At 43.4% G+C, this 27,560-nt stretch overlaps 1 protein-coding gene and 2 long non-coding RNA genes across 4 annotated transcripts in view; 2 read left to right on the top strand and 1 right to left on the bottom strand.

Moving 5' to 3' along the window:
* The window catches only part of ZNF704 (zinc finger protein 704), a 95,171-nt gene extending 90,615 nt beyond the window's left edge, over nt 1-4,556 (bottom strand). For both annotated transcript variants that reach the window (XM_040082219.2, XM_040082129.2), the window contains exon 1: nt 4,351-4,556. The gene's annotated coding sequence lies outside the window, so the exon portion shown is untranslated. The remainder of the gene's footprint in view (nt 1-4,350) is intronic.
* Nucleotides 4,557-5,145: 589 nt separating this feature from the next.
* Nucleotides 5,146-10,988, top strand: LOC131378613 (uncharacterized). Its single transcript, XR_009208176.1, has 3 exons — nt 5,146-5,232; nt 9,019-9,245; nt 9,827-10,988. It is a non-coding gene; the product is annotated as an uncharacterized LOC131378613 (long non-coding RNA).
* A 2,524-nt stretch (nt 10,989-13,512) lies between these two features.
* Nucleotides 13,513-20,609, top strand: LOC120756119 (uncharacterized). The gene is made up of 3 exons (XR_005702027.1): nt 13,513-13,534; nt 13,935-14,003; nt 20,044-20,609. It is a non-coding gene; the product is annotated as an uncharacterized LOC120756119 (long non-coding RNA).
* Nucleotides 20,610-27,560: the final 6,951 nt, after the last annotated feature.

Below are 27,560 nucleotides of genomic sequence, written 5' to 3'. Positions count from 1 at the left end.
TGTTAGTGGCTTCACTTTTACATAGTTACAGTTTTCTAACACAACTACTTTTAGAGGCAAGTGGTTTCATTTGGTCTGTGTCCAAACAAAGACAACAACAACAAAATTATATGAAAAAATCCTCAGAAAATTAGTCCCATTCATTTTTTATTAGGGGACATTTTTTATTAAAGGACAGCAATTAATTCACACCTTTAGAAAGAAGGAGCAAAAGAGAAGAGCGTGAATTCAACACAGCATAACTAAAAGGCAACTGATTCTTCCACACAAGCTCGAAAGATTCTTCTGCATCCCATATATCACACGTCTTTATCTTTAAAAAATAAACAAAAAAAAGGGTGAAAAATCAACCCAAAATATAACACACCACAAAATTGTGTCCAAAACCATAACTTTTCATGCACTCCTACCAATGTCTGTCATCCCCACTCTGAAACCTCTGGGACAGACTTGTACATGCTCCTTACTTTGCCCCTGTCATAAATTTCACTTCACAAGGTGGGTAAAACTGAGCACCATGTTAAAGTGTAAGCATGAAGTTAAAGTCTTGCTTACACTGCTTGGGCTTTTGTATTCCTCCACCATCACTGCACAGCTCTCTGGGCCTTTAGTTTTCAGACTCTTCATCATTTTGGGAGCAGGATCAAATCCATTTCTAGGAAATTCATCCTTCTGAACTACAAAGAGATGCTCACAAACAAGCCAGTATCCAGAACAGGTAGTTCCATGAGTGAAGAACAGGTGCAGCACCCAAAGTCAGCTGTATTAGGAATGTCCTGCATCCATACCCTTAGGCTGGGGACAGAAATTGGGCTGGATATAAACTGGCAACTCAACAGAGCTGAACAAAAGAAAGCACTAACCCTTTTACTATTCGTAACAGTAGAGAAAAACATTGCAACATGCTGGAACGTTATCACAAGCCCATGTTCACTACTAGCCCACATTCTCAATCTTAGACAGCACTCTAATGGTTTACAGACAAATTAGCTTAACTCTGCTACTCGCAGTGGGGTTTTCTTCTAAGTATCTGATAAAGTCAGCATTGGAGACTGCTGATGGACCCTACTTCAAGACTCCTTTCCCTACCTTTCAAACTCAGCAGTTTCCAGAGATTGCATTAACTCCACTATGGTACTAACGTAGCTGTTAGTGACATCTGAACTAGGCTGCATACAAAAGATGAATTAAACAGGACTGCAAATTAACCCACGCTTCAAGACAAAGTACTAGCAATTACACTATTTATACTTTTTAATATCATTTCAAATGGCTGAAAATCCAAATACAACCAAAGCAAATACAAGCTGTACAAAAAGAGTTTCACATGCAAAATGAGTCTGCATAATCAGCACCTCGGTGTAATTAGTTTCCGTACAGAGATTAATGAACTAGTTCTGACTAAGTAAGAAAACACAGCACTTCTCAACAAGGCTTTACAGGCTCTCCAAGACTCTCTGGCTATTCTGCCATTACCCACCAGCCATACACAGCATACTCTTGCCTCTTTCAGCATGGTAGCTTAGCAGGGGAGAAAAAGCAACAAAAACATTCTCCGGTGTTCTCCTCCATGACAGCTACAGCAACAAAAGACACAATTTTTGTATCTTCCCCATGATCACCAGTCTCTCTTTTTTTGTCATATATGTTCTCTTTTTCCAAGACTTCAGAAACTGGAGAAATAATATTTATCTTTTTATAAAGTACTTCTTCCTCTCTTTCCCCATGATTAAGAGTGAGGGTCAAAACCAGACTACCAAAGGCACAGCCACACAGTGGACTTCTTTCTGGAGCAGAAAATATAGCTGTAAGACCTCACAGCACTAATACTTTGCTGATTTTGACTAGTGGACCAAATTCTCAGGCACCTCTTAACAATATTAATTCCATTGCTGACCCTATGATGCTTTCGTCCATGTATCACAGGCAGTCCACTGAAGTAACTTTGTCACAAGCCTCTGAAACCTCTAGCTTTAAAATGCCATTCCACCCAAGGGCACAGACATCAAGTGTACACGTGAATACACACCAGAACACCATGTGATGCTTCTTAACTGCAATATCCAGACAGCATATACTGCAAAACCCAGATCACTTTGCTTTCAATTCCAAAAAAATTCTGAAGCTTATTAGGATTTCCCTTCTTATAAAGAGTATTGGTCACTGCAACAATTTATGCCATCTCTCAGGAGAGGACACCCTTTCAATACACTTTGCTCCCTGTCCCCAGTTCAGAAGCACAGGTTTGGGAGTCCAGTGCTGCTAACTCCATGTGACTTCTCCATTTGGTGGGAATTCCAGTCGACAAATCACAACCAGATCGTGCCAGTCCTATTACCTTCCCAGTGCTTTGCAGTTGGACCTCAGTATTCATTTTATGCCTGCTTCTCTCATTAACACAAACACAAACTGCTTGGAAAACCCACCTTCCAATACATTCAGGGCCACATGGTCAGAGCTACTTTTGGGAAGCACCTCTGCAGTTCAGTCGCTTCAGGCTTAAAAGCACGCAGAAACACAATGCCAAAGGCAGAGAAGTTTAATCTCTTGCTTTAAAATTACTTGGAAGAACCCTCCCATTAAGTTTTGAGAACTCCCACACTAACGATTTCTAAAGAAATACTCAGAGATCAAAGGTAATTTATTTACAGTGTTAAATTTTAAGCCCTTACAGTTTATAATACTCAAGAGTATAAACAGAGAAAGCAGAAACTGAGCAGGTAATGACAGTTAGAAACATTCCTCCAAAGAGGGTAAATATGTGCACCTGGTTATCAATGGTGACTTGACAGTTTATTATGTACACTAAAAGTAGACTAATAGGCATTACTACACTTATCTCACCTATGAGGTAGGTTTATTATTCAAGGAAGTAAATACATGCAAGCATAATATTTTTGTATGTACACATACTACTAAGTGTAAGGCAGAAATACCAGCAACCTCTAACAGTCCTACCACATGAAAGCATGTTGAGGGCTGACAAAGAGGACAGTACACATTAAATGCAGATTTTACCTATGTAGTCCAGTTATATTTCAGTTTATTGCACTCCACTTGAGAATTTCACTCTTTTTTTCCTATTAGGTACATGCAAGAAGTTCCTCTAAGCCTCCTCTGCCTCTTAAGGCTTTCATTACTAAGGGGAGAATGATGGGACCAGAAGCCCATTTGGGTGCTCTTCATCCTATGGCAAGTGTCAAGCATTGGTCCTGTAGCAACCAAGTTGTTTCAGCCTGTCAGGCCTTAGTACCACGGACGGTCTGGCCCAGACACCATAACCATAACTCATGGCATTTGACAGACACAGTGAAGAACTACAGTCCAATGACCCAACTGTGTCAGACTCATTCTCTCAGTGCTGTAACAAAACTGCTCTGAAGTAATATGAGGATAACTTGCATTTCTGCTGCTATTTTCCTTTCTGTGTTGTTTGTTTTGGATTTGTTTCCTTTTTTCCCCCCCATGTGTGGATACAGGAAAGTCCCCAGTGGTAATACAGCACTCCTAATTATCCAACCCTGAACTCTTACTTAAATAAGAATTGCTACCTAGATTTAAAAAAAAAAAAAAAAAACAATTCAAATGGGCACCCTTTAAACTTTCATACACATTTATTTTCCATAACCAGTGCACATCTATCACACGAATCCTCTATAGTACTATACATAGACTTAATCCTACTATCTTGGTTATCCCAAGAGAAAAATAATTACAGAAAACGCTTCATAATAAAATCATTAAGCCTAAATCTGCGGGATCTCAGCCAGTGGGTGTGTTCATCAGGTTGTTCCAAACCGCACCGATTTCAGCGCACTGCCCGCGCACGCTTCGATGGGATTTGATCGGGCCTCTGCACAGAAGGGCCGCATTCCTAAACTTTCCACAGGTCTCCCACCCAGGCCCCCTGACCACCCGCGCTCGCAGGAGCCCTGCCCGGCCCCGGCAGCTCGCACGGCCCGCAGGCACAGCTCTGCGAACAGCTCTCCGCACACATCCTTCCAACCCTCGCCAGCCGCGCGCTTCGCCCAGCCAAGTCTCCACTCCCAACGCTCAAACTCCTTCAGACCCCGGCGGCTCCCCACGCCCCCCGTCCGCTTTCAGCCAGCCGTCCCCGCCGCCCGCTTCGCCTGGGACTTGCTGAGGGCCGGCCGGCCCGCCCGCCGTCGGAATCCCCCGCAGCCTCCCGGCGCCAGCCCGCTCCCAGTCCCGCCGCGAGCCCCAGGCCGCCCCCAGCGCTCGCCGGCCCTGGCCGGGACACCGGCCGGCCCGGCCCGGCCCGCCTCACCGGCCGCGCACTCCCGCCCGGGCCCCTCAATCGCCCCCGCCCCGCGCCCTCCCGGGACGCACCTTAAGGCTTCCCCGGAGGGGGCCCTTGCCGTGGCCGGCCAGGGTCGGGGGGGCGCTCCCCAGGCCGCCCTCCTCCTCCTCCTCTTCCTCCTCCACCTCAACCACCACGTCCTCGTCTTCGTCCTCTTCCTCCAGCGCCGCAGCGGAGCCCTCCCGCCGGGGCGGCCTCCAGGCGCTCTCGGGCTTGGGGGGCCGGACCGCGTCCACCTGCGGCGCCGCCGCGCTCAGCCGCCGGCTGCCCATGCTGGAGCGCTTGGCCAAGCGCCGCGCCTGCATGGTGCCTCCGCCCGGCCGGCCCGGCCCGGCCGCCTCCCGCCGCGCTCAGCCCCGGCCGCGGGCAGCGGCCCCGCCGAGGTGCCCAAGGGGCGGCGGCGGCGCTCACCGGGGGGCGGCGGTGGGTGTGTGCGGCGGGCGCGCCGCGGCCATGGGGGCCCGCGACCGCGGCCAGGCGGGCCCGGAGCCGGCGCGGCCGCCCCGCCGCTCGCCCACCTGCTCCCGGCGCCCTCCTCCTCCGCCGGCTGCCCGAGCCCGGCCCGGCCCGGCTGTCGGGCTCAGCGCGCGGTCCCCTCCCGCTCGCCCTTCCTCGCCGCCGCCGGTCCCCGGCGCCAAAACCCGGACTGGATTCCCGCCGGCCGCGGCTCCGCCAGGCGCGGGGCGCTGGGGCCGCGCCGCCTTCGCCCGTAGCTGCGGGCGGATTTCGCTGCCGAGCAGGCCGGCCCCCGCCGCCCACTCGCCTCGCCCCGGGTGCGCCGGGCCGGTCCTGCCCGCCCGCGCCGTGTTCACACGGCGGGACGGCCGGGGGCTCCCCACGGGACATTGCGGTGCTGCAGCGTGTCCGGAGAAGGGCAACAAAGCTGGAAAAGGGCCTGGAGCACAAGTCCTGTGAGGAGTGGCTGAGGGAGCTGGAGTTGTTTAGCCTGGGGAAAAGGAGGCTCAGGAGGGACCTTAGTGTTCTCTGCAAGTCCCTGAAATGAAAGGAGGTTGTAGCCTGGTAGAGGGTGGCTTTTTTTTTCTCAGATAAACGGTGACAGGACGAGAGGCTAAAGTCTTAAGTGATGCCAGGGGAGGTTTGGGATGGACATCAGGAGGAATTTCTTCATAGAAAGGGTGTTTAGACATGGGACTGAGCTGCCCGGGGGAGGTGGCGGAGGGGGTCGCCGTCCCTGGAGGTGCTTAAGGAGGAACTGAAGATGACACTTGGTACTATAATATAGTTGACACGGTGGTGTTCATATGCCATACATCGGATTCCATGATCTCAGAGGTCTTTTCCAACCTAATTGATTCTGTGACATCCTTCACCTGCAGGACAGGCTGCCAGATTTCTTGGGCCTCAGTAAAATAAAATTATTTCACTTCTTCCCCTAAAAATGATAAGGGGGGGGGGGGGGGGGGGGGGGGGGGGGGGGGGATGAACTTTTGGAGGAAAAAAACCCCGAAATGAAGAAATTGTTTGGGTTGTTTTCGAGATGAATAATTGAAGCAGTGGTATCTATACCCTGTTGAGAAGAAAATTATCTGGAACAGTTAGGGAAATTCTGGTTTAAATTCTGTGCTTTAAGCTTTAAAATACCTTTCTGAAAAGCTTAAAAAAAAAAAAGTTTCTAAACAGTTTGAAGTTACTGTGGCCAGAATTTAAATTTGCTACAGGCTTTTATGCCTTTCATTAATGCCTCCTGAGATTGAATTATACTTAAGATTGTCTCATGCTTTTCCTAAACTCTTCCTCTCTAAGTCTTAAGTCTGCATTTACATGTTATTTTTGAGCCATATGTATGTTCTTTTCCATCTACAAGTGAATTACAGTCATTCCCTTCTCAGTGTTCAGTACTTTTCTCCCTGCACGTTCTGTTCTAGAAACCTGCCAACAGGCCAAATGTACACATATGGTCAGCATGGGGCCAAGCTTCACCCTAGGTTAATTCATCCCTTTCAAAAAGTAATGTTATTTTTTATTCTGGAATATAGCATACAACATTTTTTAGGCAGGAAATTATACATAATACAGTACTAATTCTTAAAGAAACACTGAAGTTACTTTTCATGTCAAACTATGTAAGTTAGTTGAATTCTCTCAACCCAACCCACAAACCAGTTATTTTCATTCATTATTTCAAGGTTTCCAGAGATCTGGGTAAAGATCTGCAACAAAATTGCTGGCAAATTCTGGCATATCAGGGCTTCCAGCAGTATTTCCCCACCCCTCCAAAAATGTCTTTTCCAGAAGTTTTGCCAGTGCTTTGACCAGCTGTACTGCAGCGTCGGCTCAGCCCATCTCAGCAGAACAGCAGCCAAAACTCCTGGTACATGCTGCCACAAGATGTTCTTTTTTCCTGCCACTACATGTGCACTTAGCTTCTTGACACCTGGCTGAGCGGATCAGTCACAGTTTTTTGAAGTTGATTTTGCATAAAGGAGAGATCTGTGGAAGGAAAAAAAAATGCTTTTTTTGGTTTTATTCATTATTTTGGTCCTATATTGAATGCTGAGATTTAGAGTTTATATTTGACATGTTTGAGTTACACTTAGGTTTTACCTTAAACATTAATTTCTACATGAATTTCAATGATAGTCATAGTTCCTTGTACCTTAAAGGCATGTAAATAGAATCATTCCAATACCTCCTAGTCTTCAGATTATTTGAAATGTTTTGTATCATTTGAATACTACCTACTACCTGAATCTAATTGTGATCTTCTCTAGTGGCCTGTGTTCACAGTTATCTGAATTATAATTGTGTTATAAGGGTCCCATTCCTATCTGCCACATACTGGGATATATACTGAGAGACTTCCTTAACTTTGAAAAAGTCCTGTATGTTTTAATTGCAGGAAAACAAGAAACAAATTTAGAAACTATATGCAGCAAGTGTGTTATCACTGAATTGGGTTATATGTGCTAGCATGAACACCACAAATAACAGAATGGAAACCAAAGGATCTCTTGCAGAAAACAGTGGCGATTAGGAATAGCTGGGCTTGTACAGGCACATCTATTAACTCCCATGACAGCTCACACTTCAGCCTCTCTTTGAACTCCCTATTCAGCCTTTTTGCCAGGTTTGTTCTGGGACCTGCTGTAAGGTACAGCTAACCTGACACCTCTTGCCCCGAGGTTTGGTGGGTGAACATAAAAGCAGAGATTGTTAACCAATATCAGGCTTTTAGCTGTCAGTTCAACAATTGTTTCAAGAATTACTTAGCTGGGTTCTCCCTGTTGGGAGCATGGTGGCAGGAGGCAGAGAGGCTCCGGCAGGTTCTCAGGAACACGAAAAACATTCGGGGCCTGCCTGCAGGAGGATGCTCCATCCCCCCAAATGCTGCCTCTTCTCCACCAGGACTCCATCAGTTCATGGCCCATCAGTTCTCAAAGCAGGGCAGGACAGCATGTGAGCCCTACAAGAGTTGGTCAGGGTGACAGAGGAAAAGTGTAACCAAATTCTGGTGGAGGGAGAGGTGCCAAAATAGTTTTGGGGTCCAGAGGGAATGACAATCCAGAGTTCATTAGGCTGATGGGCAGGGTAGTCCCGAGAAGGGGTTTAGAGAAGACTGACTTTCCATTAGTAATCTGAGCTGCTAATGTTTTTTACTCCCGTTGGGTTATCAAATGCAATGAGAAGCCAGTGTTGACAACTCTACAACAGATTGGTTAAAGATTTCTAGCACTTCTCAGGCGAGCCAGATTGGAGCTGTAGTAGGAATAACTTCTCTCACAATATTTGATACAAACAAAAGATAGAAATGACTGTTTGCTCCATTTCTTCCAGTCTGTCTGATTTGCAGTGTGAATGGAGCTGAAGCTGAACCCTTGCTGTCCTTCTAGTGCTTCCCAGGGGAGATTAATTATGGAGGAAGTCAGGGAGTCCTAGATACAGTCTTCTATATCTTTACATTCACAAACAATTAAGAGTCAAACACAGGTCATAATCCACTGTCACACATCAACATTTTTTTGCCCGAGACTCAGTCTTAGCACTCTTGGGTGATCTGCTGAACAATTCTGGCCCATAGCCATGGCCTGACATCAAGTAAATTCTTGTGATATATGGGGTAATATGGTATCACTTAGTTCAACAGTGATATCTCATGATTGTACCACACCATAATATGCCTCTAACATAAGTACAGGCTCTGGCTGGAACAGGAGCTGTTTACATGTCAATGATTTCCAAGCTTATTAAAAGTTAATGTGCGCATCCACACTCCCTTTGTGTACGCAGCCCTCCAGCACAGCAGAAATGTTTCAGATGCTTCTTTGCCTCGAACCTTAACAATCAGTTCATACTTCCAAAAATGCAATTTCTCTCTCTCTCTAAAGGCATATGAGACAGTTTGAATGATAAGTACACATAGGCATATATATCTCCCTCTAGAAGTTCTTCTAGAGCAATCTGTGAAGGTGAATTACACTGACAGCTTTTCAGTTTATCTTGAATAATTATTGTTGAACCACTGGACAGCCCTGTGCACTAGTCACAGAAAAAAAAAAAATAAAATCTGGCTTTCCCTAGCACTGCCTTAACTACTCTGTGCTGATTAACATCAGGTGGAGTTGTCTTATGATACATGGTTTTCCCAAATGTTTCATTTAGTCCATAATTCAGTTAAGTATTCCTCAAATTCTTAATATAATTACTTACTGATCTGTTTGACATTTTGTTCTATTCAGCAGCTGCTACTGTGATCATGACTGCAGGCAAAGCTTGCCTGACATCACATCAAGGAAACAAGTTCCCTTTACTTCAAAAAGCCAAGATTTCTCTGTAATGCTGAAGGAGCATTACTCTAACCTCCCTGCTCACTAGTCCCAGAACTGCTTCCACCGGGGACCATCACTCAGCAATGCAGCTTCCAGCAGGGACCAGCACTAGCCATAGCTAACAAGCACTAGCACAGGTGAGCTTTAGTTTGCCTCTTAGGAGCAGGTGGCTACATCAACAGCAGGCATTTTGTTGGACCACCCTAAATCCTGCCTCAGCTAGCTCTCCTTTTTTTTTTAAAACTCTCTTCCTCCCCCCCCCCCCCCTTTTTTTAATATGCCTTCAAGGAAAGAATACATTTTTTTGTTATTTTCTTTAATATCTGAATATTTTTCCCCTTGTCCATGAATGCCAACTTTTTATCACTAGAGGCAAGATCCCCCCTGCTCCTGCCTCCTCCCACAGTGATGCTATGCAGTTCTTGCCTTTTAAAAAATCTGGCAGCAATACGAAACAAAGAAACCCTCCATTTACGGCACAGTTAATCACATTTTTAAAAAATATAACCTAATCAACTAGTCATTCACTTCTCACTTTTTAGTGTGCAACAAATGTATTTGTTTGAGCTTTGGTGTTCAAACCAGCATGTGCACTAACTGTGTGTGTGTTCCACTTCCCTCATAATCCCAGGCATTTGAGCCCCTGCCAACTTCTTTATTCGGGGACCTGCCTTCTCCACACTCTCTTTGTAAACTTTGCATTTGTTTTGCTTTCTAGTGATCATTGAAGTTCTCACTCCAGCTGGGAGGACAGCCAGGCACCTTCAAGAACAAGGGAATGATTGACAATATTAGGCAGAAAATTGTCTACCAGATGCTGCTCAAAAGGAGAGGTGGCAACCTTCCGACCCCCTTCTCAGTACGCGAAATCATCGCTTCTGTGACACGCCTCTGCCCCACTTGTCAGCTGAGTGGGGAGCACAGGGTCACTTCTGCGTCTGGCTGTTGTGCAGTAAAATGCCACCCTGCAGACAAGGCTGTGCCTTCTGCCTGAAGGAGGTCTCAGTGCCAGCCATGCTTTGGAATGAAGTGGAAAAATTCACCAGACATTACACATTACTTTTCAGTTACCGCTCTGAAATACTGACTAGGTCTGAATAACCTTACTGGTACAGAAACAAAAGGAATTCCTTGGACTGTGAGAGAATAAACTCCAACCAGACCTGCATGGCTTTTTAAAAAACCCTCCCCAGAGATCTTCCCGTTGCCATTAGTGCTTTAACACAATTTACACAATTTATGTCTCTTAAAAGGTTTTGTTCCCTCCCTGAAAAAAGAGGTCAGCTCACTAGAGTTTCATGCTAGTGCTGATACAATGACCATGGTTCCCCTTTTTACAAATTAACTAGAAGGAGAAAAACAAAGGGATGAACTTGAAAAAAGTAAGACTAACGTTTTCCTACTTAACTAGCTGACTCAACATGAAACAAACAAACAAAAAAACCCACACCCAAAAAACCCCCCCAAAACCCCACAGAAATAGAAAACACTTTTTTTTCAACAAAAGCAGTGCAGGACAAAAAAACGCAAAGAGTCTACTCTGAGGGCAGACACACAGGACACATAGGCCTCTGAAATGCAAATGTTCGAGTACAAAATATAAATAACCATATATGCATATTTGGGGTTTCTTTACACACACACACACAGAAAAAGCTGAGGGAGTTTCTATGTTGTTTGTGCTAATTCACGTAGGGTAACAGCAATGTGTGTGAATAACAATCCCTGAAATGACACCAAAATTAAAGGGAGGATATAGGAAATGAAAGATGATAATTGAAATGCTATTTTAAGCAAGTGTATTCATTAATTGTCTTAATTCAGGTGGAACTTCACCTGCAAATTAGATTAAATATATACTAAGAAAACTGCAAGACTGGCATGTCAACTTCCTCATTCTCAGTGAAGTGTCAACTCTGATTCTGAAAGTCAAAGCTGAATTTGCAGAGATAGCAATTCCAAAGAAAATAACTAGCTTTTTCTTTCAAGATGAACAATTTAGATCAGGCACTCAGAAAAACAAAAATAGACAAGACCCATAAAACTTCTTTCAGACTCACTTTTTAGATGGAAACTCCTTTGTAAATCTTGTGGAAGAAAGAAAAAAGACTACATAGCTGCCAGTCAACACCAGCAATAAAAATATTTACACCAATAAATTAAGCAATGGGTACGATTTTATTTCTATCATCTTGCTACCTATCATTAAGTTAGTATAGTTTTATTTGCATAAATTCTTTATCTTGGAGATGAATACCTTCCTTTGAAAAAAGGTATTCCATCTTTTTTTGTTTGCATACCACACTGACAAGACTCCAAGTAAACACCGCTAATCAAAATTTAAGAGAAACACCAGATAGCCAGGTAACTTGAGGATCACCCACACCTCAATCAGCTACAAGCCAGTTCACTAGCTGGAGAGGTAGGAGACATTTTCTGTGTTGTACGTGTTCCTGTTTTCTAGTAAGTGCAGTGGTTCATAAAAGCTAATTTTTGGTGCTGGTGTGGTTTTTTGTTTGGTTGGGTTTGGTTGTTTTGGTCTTTTTTTCAGGGAAGCTCCCTGAAAAAAATGGAAGTTACTCTAGAGGTTTTCCTTCCAGTTAAATCCTTGGGAGTGTTCAGAAAAATGGACGGTTTGGATCGCCCGTTCTTCCCTAAAAGGCTGAACGAGACCACACCAGACCGTTCGTTCCGCTTTACTCGTCCTCCTTCGGGATCAAGCTGTCCGGTTCTCCATGTGGAAACGCGGCTGACCTCCTCCAGCCTCTCCCACCCCGCTCTCCTCCATGGAGAAAAATCCGAGTAAACAAACAAGTCACAGACTCTCCGAGCTGGACGGGCACAACTGAACTGGACTAGAATGGAAGCGGGCCGACCCCGCCAGGTCCGTGCCGCTCGCTGTCACGCCGCTGGTGACGGCCCGCTCCCCGCACCGCCCCGGGTGCTGCGGACCGGCCGAGCTGCGGCAGCCCCCGCTCCGAGCTGCGGCAGCCCCCGCTCCATGCTCCCGCTCGCGATCCTGTTCGGCTTTTGCCTCGGATTCCTGCTGCTCCTGGCGGCGGAGCGCGGCGCGTACACACACAGGCGCGGCGGGCCCGCCGTGCCGCCCGGCGCTGCGCGGGAGGGGCGCGGGCAGCGCGGCGCCGCCGCCGGGACGCCCCCGGCCCCGCCCGGCCCCTCGGAAGGGGCGGCCCGAGGGCTGGGCCCCCGACAGGGAAGGAGGGTCGCGTCCAGGCTGCGGTGGCTCTTGCGTATTTCCTACGCGGGGGCGGAGGCGGGCGCCGGTCCGGGCTGCGAGCACCCCCCGCCAGCAGCCGCCTCCGCTCTGCCGCTCTGCCCCTCTCCGTGGCCCCGTGCGGTTCGGGCTCTGCAGTGATCGGTGCCACAGCGCGTTATAAATAAACACCGTAAAGGCCTCGCTGCTTACCCGTCGGAGGGTTGTGTAAGACTTTCGGCTTCCTTAAAAAAAAATACCCAAATAAAGCCATTGTAAGCTTCCTCTGTGGGGGAAAGAAAAAAGTTTAGAAACTTTTATACAAGGGCTTAGAAATCAGCAAATGTGTCAAATGACCTAAATTTGGATCTGTCAAACCCCATAATTGTTGAGCTAAAATTGATAAGCAGGGACCCTCTGACATGAACGTGGTTGGGACAGCTTGTACCCGAGCAGTTACCTGCTTTACAGGCACAATACACGTGTAAGCGTGTACTGCTCAACGCGCAGTGGGATTTGGGTACAGTACACATAATGTGAAATGCAGTTAAGGTCGCAGCTAATGGCTATGGCAACTTCAATTCAACTGCAGCAACCCCCCCTGGGAGATAGGAAAAGGTCTTAAGTTCTACGTACTAAATCTCAACTCATTTCTCTTCCGGGAGATTAAGGCTTTGGTTTTGTTTTCAGAGGGAAGATGTAAAAAAAAAAAAAAAAAAAAAAAAAAAAAAAAAAAAAAAAAAAAAAAACACAAACAAACAAACAAAAAAAAAAACCAAAAAAAAACACCCCCTGCATTTTAAAGTGGTGGTGTTTTAACCATTCTTTTGTGATTATCTTTTCAACTGTAATGTTTTGGCTTGAATTTCTAAGTATTTTAAATTAATTTTTTTGGTTTCTAAATGGTTGGGCTTTGTTTAGAAACACTTCAGCTTTTCTGTTCTGTTGCCTTCCTTTGGTAGGGGTGTGTTGTATTTTAATCTATGGTTTATGTAAGCAAAAAGAAAACCTCACGGGTACTAACATGTTACTAATTACAAAGGGTTCAAGTGTTTACACAATAAACTTATTTGGGTATAATTTCCTTTTTTTTTTTTCTCGTTTGAATGAACTGTCAAGTCAGGCTTTATTGTGGCAGGAATGGAGCTGCAGGAAGGAGCAGAGCAGAGGGAGAAGCCAGCACGAGTCTTCCTGAAGGTTTTTGTCCTATTGGTATGGAAGATATTTGGCCAAAAGGTGCTAACATGATGCACAAGTTTGGTGTAGAAAATAAACAGTTTCCTTTGAGCTAATGAAGCATCTACTGCCTTGTCTGAGTTGGTCATTTGGAACATGTTACTTGGATGAACACAAAGGTGGAAAAAGAAGGCAGAGTGAAGCAGCTCAGGGAGGTACAACAAAGAAAAGAAGGAGCTGGAATGGCAAAGGATGGTTCTAGTGACAAAGGAAGGACAGCAGAAGAGTGGAAGGGCAGGGGGATCAAGTAGTAGAAATGGGAGGCTAGCCTCAAGGCAGTGAATTATAGCAGAGATGTGTATGAAGCCAAGAATTTTGTTTCTAATACTTATTTCCTCACAATTTCTCCTTGAACACAACTCCTTTTCATGGACAGCTTACTGGGACAGAGAAGAGGACCAGACACCCTTGTAAAAGAGGCGTGGAATAATTACACATGACAAAGGTAAGTGTACTGAAGATGCCTGATACAGCTGTTGTTGAAAGTTTGGATTGTTTTCCTTTTGTTTCTCAATTTCATGATCACATTGCTCTTTGTGCTGCTCAGTTCAGCTGTCTGCAAAACCCAAACATAGCGGACTTGGGACCTAGATTACCATTTTGCTGAAGTTCCTATAGAATAACAGCACTGATTTTAGAGGAGAATTAACCTCTTCTGCCACAGAGCATTAGGTAAACACCCTGCTATATGAATTAATATTTTGAGTGTTTTAATTTTAATAACTAAAGTGTAGCATAGTTCTTTCAGAAAGGAGATTAGTTAACTGACACCACGTAACCTTGCTAGTTATCTACAGGTAGATTACACAGAATGATACTCCTTTGCACATGCATTTTGTAAATTTTCTCTGTGGTTGTACCCTTTATTTTGCAAATTGCAGACATTGAGATGAAGGGTCTATAATTTCCTAGCTTGCCTTTCTCTTCGAACACTGGTGCTGCACTGGCACACATCCACTTTGCTGTGACTTCATTTGAATACAGCAAATTCTTTATTATGATGAACAAAGGGTTGCTCTCTGGTCCGCTTTGAATCTCAGTCTGCTCATGGAGATTAGTGGGTTTTGAGCAATGCCAAGTCACTAAATATCTTCGCTTCACTGAACTCAAAGACATTTGTGACAATGCATTTAGTAGTCATTTTCATGCATGTTCTTGCCTTTAAATGGATAATACCTTAGTAGTTCTGCTTCCCATTGCTATTAGATTCTCTATTTCATTCAAAAGGGTTTAAAGTCAAATCTTCTCTTCACTCTTATGTTGTTGCTTTGAAATACATAAACACATTTGTGGTTTTAATCCTTGAATACAACTCTCTTTCACCTCTTTGCTTTTATTTGCAATTTAGGGTTTATTGTCATTCATATTACTAAGAAATACTTCGTGGCTAAACAATGTCTTACAATGATGTTTATCATATCGCTTCTGTCAATGCATTGAACAAAACCTTGCATAATAAAGCAGGGTCCTGAAATGACAAATTTTAAATTTTGTCAAAGACTGCTGGTCAGCCTTTTTCTCTTTCCTAAAAATTTTTTAAGACAAGGAGTATTACTTTATCTTGATATACAAGACAGAAAGTGATGAACTCTTAAAAACCACTGGGTTAAATTTTCCAGAAGTGGACAGATTCCAAAAGCCTTGTGTTGCTGCCAGGTCAAGCAGTAGACTTCTCTTTTAGTTGTTCCAGGAAAACAGCAATTAATCTCCAAAGCTGGGTTTGGTTTCAGAAAATGGATGAGCACAATGAATTCCTTATTAAACTAAAGAAATTTACTATGCTGACTTCCTTAAAAGAGTAAAAGCAAAAGTGCTCAGAGCTCAGTTTACAGAAAATTCAGATCAACCAACACAGACATAAAATAGGTAAGAGAAGTATTAAGAAAGGCTGAAGAAAACCCCACATAGACTTTCGTGGTAGTTTCTCTACAATGAAGTTGCTCCTAGTTCAGAATTTGGCTGTTTTACTCCCAACCCATGCACAGCAAAGGATATAATTTATTCATAGTATTTCAGAAACTTTTTCTATGTGAAGCTTTGAAAATTTGTCCTACTCCGTATCTTTACCTGCATTCCAAAGGCCTGTACTCTCCTCTGAAGTACAGATTCACATTGATGAATCCAGTGGATCAGCCAGGGTCTTTGCTTCTGTACATAACACGCTCTGACATCAGCAACACAAAATCGAAGTGGGTGACATAAAAACCTTTCAAGAAAGCTGTGGCAGTGCTGTGCTACAGTCACAGCAATAAGGCACAAAGGTTGTGTTTAAGGGGAGCAGCCTGCCTGAAAGAATTGCTGTCACTTCTCTTGCTCCAAGTGCTGGATCAGCCTGAGCTGTGAGCCACTGATCACTTCCACCTGCTGGTCATGGTGTTGGTCAGGAAAGATACCTGGTCTCAGGCTATTAAATCTAGGGCAAGGTTTCGCTAAAGGTGGTGTCCAAACTGCCACCCAGTAGTGTGAGGTCACCCTGCATCATTAGTTGCCCAGGGATGTAGTAAATCTTGCTTGATGGGATTTGTATCATTATAAAGTGTTAAAAAACTGACTCTTATTTTTGTACTCAAATAGATATTTTGCTGCAGCATGTCCCTTGTCTTTTTTTCTCAAGTAGCCGCCTCCATCTCTTCTTACCAGACCCAGGGTTTCCACATACCCATTTTCAGCTGTTCTCAACAGGGATTCCATCACCTTTACACATTTACATAGCTTCCAGCACAAAATGTAGTTAAAACATCTTCCAGCTGTCAGCATTTCCATTTCAGGTAAAAATACACAGACCTCTAATCCCTGAATTCTAATCATGTTCCAGCCACCTTGATTCTGCTGTTTTGACTTGGCCTGAAGATGCCAGCAATGGAAAGACACACTACTGCTTTGTTGTGTTTCTTCCCTCAAAGCATAATTATAAACCACAAGTTTTGCATATAGACATGTAGCAACAGGCCTGTGGAAATTTTTCCATTGATCAGACTTGAATTCCATTCACAGTTACAGTCAGGGAAACAGCTTCCAATGCATGCACAGAACATTTGCTTGATAATGAAGAATTTTAAAACCTGTCCATGAAACTCTGTAGTACTAGATGAAGCCAGAAGGATTGTTACTGTCTCTGCCCAAATTTCCCACTGCAGAAAAGAGCAAGATGATTGAATAAAAGGCAAGATTTTCCAGTTTGTCTGACAGCAATTATGAGGAACAAGAGATAATGAGAAAAAACTAATGGCATTAATTTCAGACCAGAGTGGAAAAAAAACCCCCCAAAAAAACAGTGCATGGTTCATCATAGGGCTAATACTCTGTAATGATTGATGATTCTGTAATCAGAGCCCACATAGAGAGAAACAGGCTGTAAATTAAATGGTATATTTCACAAATGGTTTGGAATTGTAATGCGATGATCAAGAATTTGCAGAGACTTTGTGCCCCTTTTTAACAAGCTGCAATACTTCTAACAGAAATAATTAGGGTTCTGACAATGTATTTGTTCAAATGAAGGATTGAGTTTGACAATACAAAATAGCCTGTAATCTGCATGTCACATGCAGCTTTCTACTGACATGGAGCCTCATGGTCTAGTGCACTAGCATTCACAGCAAATTAGTCTCAGTTTTACTGTATTCCTTAACCACACCAAGTGGTACCTAGAGAAATAAAGTTGTTTTACCAGATCACTGCAAATTGAATAGCTCTGCAAATGAAAAATAGTAGAATGATTCAGTGATAGACTTAAAATAAGTCCTAAAGTATGTCTCACTATGGTATGAACTTTCTTTTTTTTGACTTAGTAGTAAGGAAAAAGGAGGCGGAGAAGGAGGAGGAATCCATTTCTCTTTTGCTTTTGAAATCCCCAGTTTGGCAGGCCACCCGCTTCCTCAAACAATTCACTGCAATTTCTTCCTGGAAAGCTTCCTCCTCTCCAGAAGCAAAGCACCCCTCTTAGCTCTCCATAGAAGAGGAAAAGTACATATTGAAAGTAAATTACAGCATTCATTTGCGGAGATGAGTAGAATTCTGGTTAGGAAACTGGACTAGCATGAGAAACCATGCACCAAAAAGTCCATGTCAATTTGAACTAAACAAATCAACTTTTCTTTTGGTCAAACTCATCTATATCCAGTACATGGGCAGATCAGCTGTGCAGCATACACAATGCCTCCAACACCTCTAGGAACCACAGGATCTGTTGCATCCTTTCAGAAACTTTGACTTATCCATAGTTTTGGATGTATCCTGCCTGTGTTCCACATGGCATATGTACATGTTCTATTTTGGAAATCCCACAGGCAGCAGCCCTGATTCTTTCTAATGTTAGGTGTCACAGTACAGTTGACCTCTTTCTTAAGGCAGTCTAAGATGCTCTATAACTGCCACTTCTCAGACATCCTGAACACAATTTTTCAGGAGCTCATCAGAAAACTGGACAGTGTTATTAACCATCTCTTAAGCAGCTGATAAATAAAAAGGGATCTTACATTCTGTGATGGCTTGCGTGATGATACAGTCTAAGAAAACATCATTTCAGAGTTACTGAACCCTTTTGGGGGCCAGCCTAATTGTTTCAGATCCAGAGGAAGGTAGTTCCAGCAATGACTACTTTTGGGCATTCAGAAACTGCTCACAGAGAAATCTGAGTCTCTGCTCAGGTTGGGGCAGTCCTTACCAGTGGCATCCCTACTAGTGAGAAATTTATAGGCCTTGTTAATACCTTCTTTTCTCTTTCTGTTTTAATAATGATTTGTAACAACCTTTCTAGCTCTTAAATATGGGACCAGAGTTCTTGTCCACTTGTGGTGATGCATTTGAGTCAGATTTTTCACTGATGCTGGGAAGGTGTGTGCTAGCTTGTGGAGGAGATGAGACACCCATTCACAAGAGCTGTGTTTCTTGGCTGGCTTTTATACCAGTCTGATTATGATAAGAAATGAAAATGTGTCTGCACAGTCGCTATCAGCAAGGGTTTCAGTGGCTGTCCCCAGGCTTGCACGAATGAGCATGTGACAGCTGTGAAAAGGGGCACAGCACAGGGTGACACAAACCCCTGTCTACTGGCCTCTGATTTTGATCATGAAGCTAGTAGGGAGAATTTGCAATATAACGGTATGATTCAGTGCTTTAAGTATTTTTTTTTCAATATTATTTTGTGCAAAGTTTTTCTCTTGAGTCTCCCTTGTGTTATGCATATAAACTTGCATGCACATGCCAAATTATCTGATGTGTGTATGTGATGGATTATTTGGCTGGGGGGATGCTGTGCTGTAGCCACGTACCAAGCCATCTTTGAGGGTGAGGTTACTGACAATAAGAGCACTCCCCATTGCTTTTTGCTTATTTCTTCACCGTAGCAATACCATAGTAAGATGTTGTATTGCTTAACCCATTCCCACAAAAGTTCAATAACAGTCAAAAACCCATTGGTTTTGTCCTATGACCATGTGGCTCTCCCAGGTGTGCATCAAGTATGGGAGATTGACCTTTTGTGGAGAACATGAAGACGTAATGGTACAAAGTGCTCCTATCCCGTTAGCTCATAGATGTGGCCGGCTACATGTGGTTGCCCCAGAAAAACAGTTTCCAGCTACTGCACCAAAAAAGTCTCCTTCCAGTGCTAAAATCAGTGGTCTCAGGCATGTTGGTAGCAACAACAGCTGTGACTGCAAGTGAGCTCAGCAGACCCAAAATGAGATCTGGGCAGCCACCAAAGCCTATCCTAAAGACACGGAAATTAGAGAAATATTTTCAGTTCCAAATTTGCACAACTGAAACAATCCTTTAAAATTTAATCCAAGGAGGTATCTACTGTGCTTTTGACTCGTCATGAGCATTTAATGCTCTCATGACAGTTTTAGGGCTAGAGACAAATTTGAGGGGTATTGAGCTAACACTTTTTACACATATTCAATTTATTTACAGTGCAGCTTGTTTTGTGCATTGCCTACAAAATTATGCTTCATAGAAGAAAAGCCTGGCAACACGAGGGAAATTGTTGTAAACAACCGGAGTGAATGCTCCAGTCTGTGTACAATAGACATGCTAGAACTCAAAATAGCACCAGAGGAAAAAAAAACAACCTCCCTTAACAAACAGTAAGAACATTGTTTGTTTTTAAGAAACACTGAGCTTTGTTTTCAGTTTCTAGATTAAGCGTAATTGCTAAAAATGCCTTTGTTACTGCCTAAACCAAACTCAACTTGGGAAGCATAGTCAATAATAATTTCAATTAAGAATGTACCGTCAAAAACCTTAGGGTGGGAATGCAAGACGTGAACAGTTGTTCAAAATTAACAGCCTCTTCCTCTCCCTATCCTTTGCCTCTTTTTTTTTCCCCTCAGATATAGAAATTGCAGCTTTAATGAACAGCAATAGAAACCGAGTTTCTGAGAAAAACTAAATTCAAAATGGAGAGTTTTGGCAGCAGCCTCCCTCCCCCTCTCTTTGAGATCCTTAACACATGCCAATTTTTTCCTCTTAATGTTTGCCAGGTCTACTGAATGCTGAAGTCACCATTTTGAACTTAAAACCTCCTGGAACTCTGACACATCTGTATGGAGGGTGCTTGCTGCCCTGCACATCTGCCAGAACCCAAGACTGAAATTCAGCTTTGCAATCTTAGAAATGAAAATTATCCCAACTGCATTCCATCTCCGATCATTTCTCTTCCCCTTCTGGCTCTTCCACCCCATCAGGCACAAACAATAGAGTTTCTTGTACCCTGCAGTACCCACCTTGTTCCCATTAGGAGCATGACACTTGGCAGTCTTCCTGGATGCCCATGCTGGTCCAAAATTGTCTCTGGGACACATGCCTTCTTTTGTGGTCACTGGAGTGAGGGGGATGTCCCTTGCAGAACAAATACTACTCAGTAAAATGAGCAGGAACAGAAGTCGTTCACTAGTGCCTGTTCCTACAAGTGGATGCCTGTTGTATAAACAAACAGTAAATATGCTAAAGCTGTCCAAGCCCATGGATTCTGGTGATTGCCCCTCTTCACATCCTTTTGCTACTGAATGTCTTCTGCAGAGACAGAAATGAGTTAGGGAATTAGGCAATTTAATGGCAAGTTTTTTTATTTCTGCCCCAAGGGGGAGCACAATTCATAAATTTAACAGCCCTGAGAAAAGCTATGAAAACCTACATACAAGGAAGAAGAGCATTTGAAGTTCTGGACCCTGTGGAGACCACGGATGGATTCAGAGCCAATCATGCCAAAGGCTTGCAGCTTTCTAGGAAAAAGAAAACATTCTTTCTGTGTGGTGAGGAAAGGCAAGCATGCAACAGCACTTACTTGATAAGCCTTTGGTGTCAAATCCACAAGCTGGGCGTAGTAACATGGCAGATGTTGGCAAAGTCTGTCTGATGAAAATTCCTGTAATTGTTTTGCCTTCAGCTGCCTGCCTTCAACTATCTCTGTATCTGTGAAGAATAAGTAGCAAGAACCCCTTGTGATGTGATAGCATTCTCATTCTTTTCCTTTGTTGCAAATGTACTTTACAGAAGAACAAATTAATTAGCTTAATCATGAATTAACTACATTTCAAATGGCACTGTGTTGGCTGTCAGTGCTGCAACTTTCTTCTTCCTGCAGCATGAAAATTGCACATGCATCACTGGAGACAAATCCCTCAAGATGCAGTTTCTGTTGTTATTTTGGAAATACCAGAAGGAAATCTGGACTTCAGTATTATCTATGAGAGATGTTCTGGCCTGACCAATTAGTAATCTCAAATGAGTTCAAGAACTCCTCTAAACCCGGTCTGAATGCAGCCTAAAGCGTACCCAGCGCTTTACATTTCCCACCATACTATAATGGAGATGACACACACTTTGAAGTGTTAGATTTATGCAGATTTGCCAAGAGGGCAACGGTGCACAAATAGAGATGTGTTTAACTGCAAGGACATGTGCTCCCCATACGGGTGCAGTCATAGTTGCTTAGTCTCTGAATGAGTTCATATTGCACTTCTCCAGAAGAGAGCATGTGCTAAGTATTTCTTCGGGCTAATTTTTTCGTGCTACAAACAGTTGTCATCATCTCACCCAACACACAGGTTTCAAGACACAGACTGTCAGAACATACTAGAATGTATTGTGTCTGTGAAAGATGACTGCCAGGAAGTACCTACATTGGGTGAGCAAACCCACCCTCTGTGTTCCTCAATGACCACCTCAAGCAGTTTGTTCTCAGTACATTGCCTCTTGGAGACTCCTTTGAGGTCACCTCACTCCATTAGTGATGTAGGGGACCCAGCACTCAGCTCTTACTTTGTGGTAACCATCTAGGGTTATAACAGCCTCACGAATATCTTCCACATATGTTAAAGTATTTGGTTTTTTTTTTTTTTTTTTTTTTTGAAAGCAAACAGAAAGTTGCTCAGCTTGGGTCCAAAAAGGAATAATTTGTATTTTGAAGGGGTCTTTTTAGATTAACCTAAAATTACTTAATTTATTAAGAACAGCTGCCTCAGGCACCAAGATAGTAATTTTGGTTTTAATTTTGTCATATATGTGGCTGAAAGGCACAGGTTAACCCCCAGGCCATGTTCTATTTGTGAAGGGGTTCCTCTTGCTATAGCACCTCATGGTTGCCTCCAGCTCACACATTTCCAGTCGGACAGTTCTCTCTTCCAAACTCTCTTGTTCTGTGAACCACACAACTGACCACAAACAACCTGAAATCTTTCTGTCTTAAGTTTCTGGCCAATTTTTACTATAGGCCATTGCTCAGACAATTCCAAGCAGAAAGGTGCATAAGAGCTTTGACAAGCTTTACATGATCTCAAACCTGTGATTCTCTGTCTTCTCCTCTCCCTTGGACACCTATGCATACGCACAGTTAAAGAAATACGCCCACCTATTTCTCTCTCTTATGTGGGGTAATTACCATGGGTAATTGTGGCCAAACCGCAGTGCTGGTGCAGAGACATACGATTTGTCTGCCCAGGCTTGCTTGGTTTTGTGCAGGCTCATCTGCTGAGGCTTGGAGCTGGTCCTGCCAGGACCAAGGCTGGAGCTGTGCTGAGGCAGCTTTGGGGATGTTACCCCATATGCCAGAGCTGACTGTGTATTCTGGTAACAAGAAGCAGGACATTCCTGGGCTAGGAGGCTTGCCAGACACCACGTGTATTGGAGAATACCGTAGATGAACCTAGAGGACCTAGTGGGAATTTGGGAGCCATGGAAAAAGTAATCTCACTGTTTAGAGTATTATAAAAAAACTATTACAATGAACAACAGAGAATGAACTTTACTCCCACTCATCTCTTTGCACTCTTCTGCCCAATGAGTATTTTACCTGCAAATTATAAAGGACAGGATCCTTGTTCATCTTATCTTTCCACTTATCAGTCTTTATAGTGTCAACTGCAGACATGTCACAGACAAGTGGCAATCAGCATCTTTCAATCATGTACCAAACCTTCAAGTGTTGCCTAAGCTGCAAAATCTGGTATTTGTAAATCTGAGGGAAAAAAACCTCAGATTTACAAATACCTTCACATCATACACGTTTGTGCTATTTTTTTATGCTTACAGCTACTTCAGACAGTTTCTGTGGGCAAAAAACCCCACACCTGATCAAGCAGTTAAAGTCATTGCAAATAAGGTCACAATACTACTTTTCCACAAAACTCCTCTTATTTGGTGAATGAGATGGCTGGATGGGATCTGCTTGAAGGAGTCCAAAGGGTTAAGGCTTTGGAGGGATCTAAGAAAGCTGATTGAAATTCAGGCTTCACTTCCTGCAAAGTCAACTGGGGTCCATCTTAAGGAGCAGGAAGTCTAGCAAAAATGCCAGGAGACCTGCATGGATAAACAAGGAGCTTCTGGCAAAATTAAAACACAGAAATGAAGTATATAGAAGGTGAAAGCAGGAACAGGAGACCTGTGAAAGATATAGAGACACTGTCCAAGCAGGCAAGACACAGGAAAGCCAAATGCCAACCAGAATTAAACCTGGTGAGGGGTGTCAAAGGCAACAAGAAGGCTTTCTGTAATTATATCAGTCACAAAAGGACTAGGGAAAACGTGAGCCTGCTGCTGCTGAAGGTGGCAGGGTCCCCGGTGACACAGGACATAGAAAAGGCTGAGATACTGAATGCCTTCTTCACCTCCGTCTCTACTAGGAAAACCTGCTTTCAGCAATCCAAAAACCTGGAGACAGAGGGAAAGTTTAAAGCAAGGAACACGGATGTGAGGTGGAAGAGGATCAGGTTACAGAATACTTAAGCAAACTGGACATGGATCCCCAGTGGGATGCACCCAAAAATGCTGAGGGAGCTGGCTCATGTAATTGCATTTTGATTACCTTTGGATGATCATGATGACTTGGAGAAGTGCATGAAAACTGGGGGAAAGCAAATGTCACTCATATCTTCCAGAATAACCTGAAGGAGTACTCAAGGAACTACATGTTTTAAAGACAAACTACTGATAACTCTCTTCTCCAGTCTGTGACAGCCTCAGCCCTCTAACCTAGAAACAGCACCATGCTGGTTCTCCTGCTGGGTTGCAAGATTCATTATACTGGAGCAGCAGCTGTTTGCTTCCCTCAGAATCCATCCAGACTTCATTTTGCCAAGATCCTTTTTTTTTTTTTTCTTTGTACTTTGCTGCTGAAAATAAGCTGCAGGTGAGAAATGAGAAAGACCTCTGAATGCTAGTGTTGTGGTTTTAGTTTAAAACCATGTGGAAACACTAATTTAATGTAGTGGTTTCACATTTGCTAAATTCTGTTTGCTAGATTTAGTGCAGTGGTTTTAGTGTTTACTCTCTTTTTGTGGGAGAAGATTAGGAGAAGCAAAGCAGGCTTAAGGTTAAAAATAAACAAACAGTTTTATTAACACACACTAAAAGAATGGAAAAGTTGAAAAAAAAAAAAACCAAAAAACAAAACCAAACACCAAAATGAAACTTCAAAACACTCTTCCCTTAACAAACAACTTTCTTACAAAAAACATAGAGAGACACAACCTGTGATTTTCAGTCAGTTTCACTATTTAAACATAATCTTTCATAACTCTGGGAGAGGAGTCTCCCTAGAGCCTTATGGAGACATTTGCCACAAGATGAAAACAGGCTTGTGGCTCTCAATGTCACAAATCTGCAACTGCCTGGAGTTTTTTTCATATTGTGCTGTTCTACCTATTAGCAGCCTTTCCCTTGGCTACTCATGGGCCTCTCAGTGTATCTGGGGTACTGTTTAAGAATGCTTCCTTTAGTACAAAACAGGGATTCTCTCCTATCTCTAAAATTGTCTCTATCTTGAAAGAAAATAGAGAACTCCTTTTACCTCAGGAGCTCAGGGCTTCAAATCACTTTTTCTCTAAAATCATTTTCATCTCAAAGGCTGAGGCCTCTTTTTACCTCAGGAGCGAGGGGCTTTAAGATTTCTACTTAAATATTAATCATATCCATCCTCAACTTTGATTAGAACCAGCAGTCCCCTAAACAACATTAAGGTGTTACAAGAAGCAGTCAATTTCTCTATAGTTTACCCCAGAGAATTCTGGTTTAAAATGTCCACATCTTTAACCCCTCGTTCTAATAATCTTTATCAGTTCTTTTACTCTCGCTCTACTGACTTCACGCGGTGCCTTTTCTAGGTCTACTTTGTCTCTTTTTTATCTTTCTCAAGGAAGGGTTAGGCTTCGGAAGCTTCGTGTTTCCGGGAAAGGGTTAAATCTGCCCAGGCCTGCAGTGGCTGTGTGATTTTTGCCGGGCAGGGCAGCAGTCTCTCCTTGCTGCGTCACAGAGGGGCTGGGCTTTTCCCGTCCGCGCTTTTCTTTTCTCCGCCTGGGAATCACTGGAGGAGAGGTTGGGAGAGCTCTGCCCGCCCCTCGGTGACAATCGGGGCGGCCTCAGGCCAGCCGGGCCCGTGGCTGTTATCAGGGGCCCGGCAGAGCTCCCTCCCTGCTCCGGGGCTGCGGGCAGGTTTTGTAAAGTAGTTGATGTTAAGCCGCAACCTCTCCTCCCGTGTTGGGAGCCGATGGAGCCCGGCCAGGCCTCGGGCCGGCTCCTCCCCACAAAGAGAGGGGGGAGCAGCAGGCCCCACTCGGTGTTACCGGTTCAGCCGACCAGGAGGGAAGGGGCTGACCTCAACAAAATCAGGCTTTGTATGGCTACTTCCCAAAGTCGCATTCAACATTCTCCGTGGTCAAAACAGATGCTAATATCTCAAACTGGCTTCTGATAGGTCCTTGTCCTTTCTAAAACAATTTCCAAGGTCCTGACAGGGTCCTGACATTCACATGACTTCACATTCTTCCGTAACCAAAAACTAAACTGTGCCAACCCATGACAGCTAGTTGGAGTGCCAACCTTCAAGTATCTGCTGGACAAGGCTTGGCACTCTGCTGGTTGACGTGCAACCTAAGTGCAGCTTTAGAAAGTTCAGGTTCATGTTTGTTTATTAGTTTTTACAGGCCCCCATCATTTTCTAGAAGAATCAAGTAAAGAAAAAAACAGGGACTTTTAGGATAATCTGACTTTTGTAGCTTAGCCAACCCCTTAACAGAATTTTGTGGCATAAAGGAAAACCAGCATGCTAGCCTTAGAATTTTGTCCTTGCCAGATTTTAAGGATTAACTACATACATGTGGAGCATGTGTGTGCTTTTCAAAACAGGTGACACAAACCTTTTGAATAGTAGAAACATTCATTGGTCCAAATTAGAGATTGCTCTCAGATCTTATTTTTATTTAATCTTGTGGCAAACTGAAATCCTTAATAATAATGATCCTTGTTATTATTTTATGTTATCCTAATAATCCTTAATTACATTAACTGATAATGGGATTTACATGCCATTTCAGTCACATCTGTAAATATGCAGATCTTGACTACTTTGGTCAATAAGATCTTTAGCAGGAGCTGTTTCAGAAGAATCTATTGTACCTCTGATATGCTTTCTAGCACCACGACACACACAGGATCCCTGTTTTCTGCCTGAACTGACAGTTCTCTGTTCTTGCCTATCAGTCTTTCCACAAAGGCTGCACAGAAATTCCAGTCGTGTGAGTTATACGAAAGGTCAATCTCATTTATGTAATAGCCAACTGAGAAGAAGTAGTGCTAAAGTATCTTGCCAGCTCCAGTGCTAGGAAGATCACGTCACTGCAGTTTTGGGCTTTTGAAACAAATCTGTCAGACACATTTCCTACAAAGCAATGTCAAGCCACTCTGTAGCTCCAATGCTTTCTAGTTCAACATAATGCTCTGCTCCATGAACACAGGATGAACTGTGAGCCTTTGAGTGAATATGTACCCAATTAAAGGTAAATTGTCAGCCACACTTCACAGGGACTAATTCAATTTTAAACACCAGGTGTCACTGCAGTATACTCCTTATTCCACACCGAGCTCCCGTTAGGTTAAAGCTTTACTTTTAAGTGATGTCAAAGCTCACACAGAACAAAGATGCTTGTACTGTCTGTTCCCAAGTGTGTGCATGCAGCTATATGATTAGCCAGAATCTGGGCAATTTGTTCAATATTTCAGCCAGCCACATTTATAGTTCTGTGTTGTTAACCTCAAACCTGAAGCTAACCATAGTAATAGAGCTATTTTATGGCTGATAGCAGTAGCTTACAATGAAGAAGCCAAAAAAAAACCCAAAAAAACAAACCTGTGAAACTGTTCTCTTGATAATAATGCTGCATGCATTTAAGAACAGCCTGTCTTGGATAATATTCAACAGTTACTTAATAAAAAAATTATATCAAAATACGTATTTTACAGCTTCCTGGTCCATGTACAAATGTTCAGTAAAAAGCAATCTTCTTTTACACTTATCAGATCCTGAATGATTTTGCACATGAAATATTTCGTATTTTTACAAATTCTCTATTTGACTAACCTTGTATCTTTTGAGTATTAAAGTATACTTATCCAGATTAAACATTAAAAAGCCACCACTTTGACAGTGAACAGATACTACTTGTCTGTCTCTGTCTAATTTCTTCATCCTTCCAGCTTGGCATAACTAATCCCAGTCTGCACTGTG

This window comes from Hirundo rustica, chromosome 1 (genome assembly GCF_015227805.2).
Source record: "Hirundo rustica isolate bHirRus1 chromosome 1, bHirRus1.pri.v3, whole genome shotgun sequence".
NCBI classification, from domain to species: domain Eukaryota; kingdom Metazoa; phylum Chordata; class Aves; order Passeriformes; family Hirundinidae; genus Hirundo; species Hirundo rustica.
Note: the sequence above shows the minus strand (reverse complement) of the source record. Positions and strands in the feature narration are given on the sequence as shown.